This window comes from Chrysochloris asiatica, unplaced genomic scaffold (genome assembly GCF_000296735.1).
Source record: "Chrysochloris asiatica unplaced genomic scaffold, ChrAsi1.0 scaffold00015, whole genome shotgun sequence".
NCBI classification, from domain to species: domain Eukaryota; kingdom Metazoa; phylum Chordata; class Mammalia; order Afrosoricida; family Chrysochloridae; genus Chrysochloris; species Chrysochloris asiatica.
In genome coordinates, this window is record NW_006408533.1 from 5,172,199 (window position 1) to 5,175,495 (window position 3,297).

General features: G+C 40.6%; 1 pseudogene; it reads left to right on the forward strand.

Moving 5' to 3' along the window:
- Nucleotides 1–2,059: 2,059 nt before the first annotated feature.
- The window catches only part of LOC102837900, an 8,156-nt pseudogene continuing 6,918 nt past the window's right edge, over nucleotides 2,060–3,297 (forward strand).

Sequence of the window (3,297 nt, forward strand, 5' to 3'; positions counted from 1 at the left end):
GGGGTCGCTATGAGTCGGTTCCGACTCGATGGCACCTGACAACAACAACAACAATATCAGGATAGTTATAGGATTAACTCCAAGTGATGTTGTAAGGAGTAAATTAATTTAAACATATCTTTCACATTGTCATACCGGCTTTCCAGATGGCCAAAAAAAACCACAATCACACTCCACGTGTGCATGGAGTATTGCTTCGTTGACATGGAAAAAGATACAGAGCAAGTTCAGCATCATTAGTGGCCAGTAGGAGCCCCCTGAGTGTGGCTGGGGCTGGGCAGACGTCTTACATACAACCCTTGGGAGAAACCTTGTTCCTTCTCCACTGGGAACAGATATAGAAGTGGGATTGGCCAAGTGCCACATGGTACCCACGTATATGTAGGAGACAGAGAAAGTCACTGTGTACCCAGAACAGGGAGAAGGCATCTCTGATAAGGAAAAGAATTTGGGAGCGAGAAAGCAACTCAATTCCCTGTCTATCAGAGAATATTCTAAGACTTTTACTTAGATGTCTTGGATAGGAGATGCAAAGACAGACCATTCTTCCAACACTCATAGTAAGCACACAATGACTGTTACTGTTTAGTGCCATTGAGTTGCTTCTGACTCATAGCGATCCTGTATAGGGTTTCTGAGGAGCTGGTGGTGGGTTTGAATCGCTGACCTTGAGGATCAAACTGATCTTGGGTTGAGTGCTTATCCTACAGAGCCACAGCTATTAATATTATTATGAGAAACTTTTGATTTTTATATTCCAGGGACTGACCACTAGTAATTTTTTTCCAAAAGCTACTTGATACTTGGAGTCTTGGTGTCCCACTGTAAAATAAGCACTGGACTTCTAACCACAAGTTTTACTGTTCAAACCTCAGAAACTCTATGCAGGGTTGCTTTGAGTTAGAGCCGACTCAACAGCATTTAACAATAATTGAGACTTGGGGAGTGTGGTGGCTCTGTAGGATAAGCACTGGACTGTAAGCCACAAGATCAGTGGTTTGAGTCCACCAGCTGCTACATGGGAGAAAGAGAAGACTTTCTGTTCCCGCATGGATTTACAGTCTGGGAAACCCAATACAGGGTGCTATGAGTTGGAACTGAGTCAACAGCACTTAACAACTGCAATTGAGACTTGGGCATGAGGTGTTTTACCTAGTCTCCCAGAATTCTAGAGCAATATGAGCAGCTTTATTTTGCTATCTCCATCCTATCACATCCCATCCATGAATCCTTAAACACGTTAAAAACCTACAGATAGGAAAGTCACTGTTGTCTTAATTCCAAGACTTCTGAATGCAGAACAAAACCATCAGTTTACTTTGTGTTTATGGATTTAATTACACATTCTTTTTGTTGGTTTTGACCACTAAGTATTCCTTTCTCCTTCCTAAGAGTACCCTGCATTTCCTTTGGGAAATCATGTTCTCTCTGTTTCAATCTTGTCAAATTTGGTAGGATTAAACTCACTGTTGGTTTAGGCTAGTGATGATTTTGAGTTATGGTGTTGAAGGATAGTATTGAAAGTGCCATGGGCTGCCAAAAGAACCAATAGATCTGTTTTGGAAGAAGTGCAGCCAGAGTGCTCCTTGAAGGCCAAGATGGCCAAATTTTGTCTCTCATACTTCGGACATATTGTCAGGAGGGACCAGTCGCTGGAGAAGGATATCATGTTTGGTAAGGTGGAGGGTCAGAGAAAAAGAGAAAGAACCCCAAGGAGATGGATTGGCCAAGTGGCAGCACTGATGGACTCAAGTGTGGCAACAGTAGTGAGGTTGGCCACGGATCGGGCAGTGTTTCGTTCTGCTGTGCATAAGGTCACTATGAGTTGGAACTGACTCAATGGCACCTAACAACAACAACAACAACTGACTAGCCTATGCCATTAGACTACCCTATCTCCTCTGGCCACTGTGATTGGTTCAATGAAGGATATTTAGACCAATCAGGACCACGGAAATCTGAAGAGATACTTGCTGGGGTTTCTGGGAAAGAAAAAAACCAGACGCTTCTTTCCCAGTACCCAATTAGGCATCGGGTCTCTTTCTCTGGATGGTGAGGCATGGGGAAGGAAGTCAGCATTTGGACCAGGCAGAGAGAATTCCGTTCTTGGTGGTATCGCTTCAGCTGGCGGAGTCAGTCTCACTTGGGTTTTCTCTACTCTTTCCAGCTAAAATTCAACACATTTGGTTTATTAAATCAGTTTGAACTGTGCTTTTATCACTTGCAAACTAAAAGGTATGTCCCTACTCAAACTCAGCATTACAGCTAGAACATTCCCATGGTATGGAGAAAGTCTTCATGGTTTCATATAATAAAATTTGGAATTTATTATTGATATCTCATTTGTAGTTCAATGTATAAAATTTCTAAAAATTTCAAAGCTTTGAATATTTACATATGAATTCTCTTGATATGCAAATACAGAGTCATTTGGTAAATTGGACTTTCTGGAAGTCCGTTAGGAATTGACCTTTCTTGCACTTTACTAACGTAAAATAATTCAATGCTTGGCACATAGCAAGTGCTCATGGAATTACCAGAATGTGTAAGAAATGGGGTTTTCTAGGCACTTGAATTTCTGATTAATTGAAAGTTAATTAGAAACTCTTCTTCCCACACCCACGTTTCCTCTCTTCAGAAAATCTTTGTAAAATGTATGAGTGCAGTCTCGTTCCCTAGTAATTACAGTATAGTGAGCATAATTGCATTTTTGATGATGAAGAATTTTACAGCGCCTCAGGGTTATCAGTCAGACTATAAATTTTCATTGTACAATATTATAGATGGGAAAGTTATAGAGAATTGGGCTAAATAGGAGTTGATCCTGGGACATTCTCTAAAAGTTTATTTTCTAAAAAACTCCAATATCTATTAGTTTCCTTTGCTTTTTTCTTTAAAAAATAAAGTGTGAAAATTTTTAATCCAATATCTTATCTGCTAGATTCTGGTTAAAACAAGATTTTTCTATTTTATTTAATAAATGATTTTAACACAATGTCAGTAATTGTGCAGGTGATTAAGCGTTCAGCTACCTAATGGAAAATTTGAGGCGCAAGTCCACCCAGAGGCACCCTGAGAGAGAAAGCTGGCATTCTACCTTCAAAAAATCAGCAATGAAAAGACCTGTGGACTTTTCCCGTCACTTACTCCACTCCTCGAGGGCGCAGTGCAGTCTCGCTCTTTGGCTGCAGGCTGGGTGCAAAAAGCAACAGTAATCATTTCAGTGTCTGAGCAGATGAGAGCGAATGGAGGCAAGTTGCTCAAGGGTATCTCCAGGTACAATCTTTTTTTTTTTTT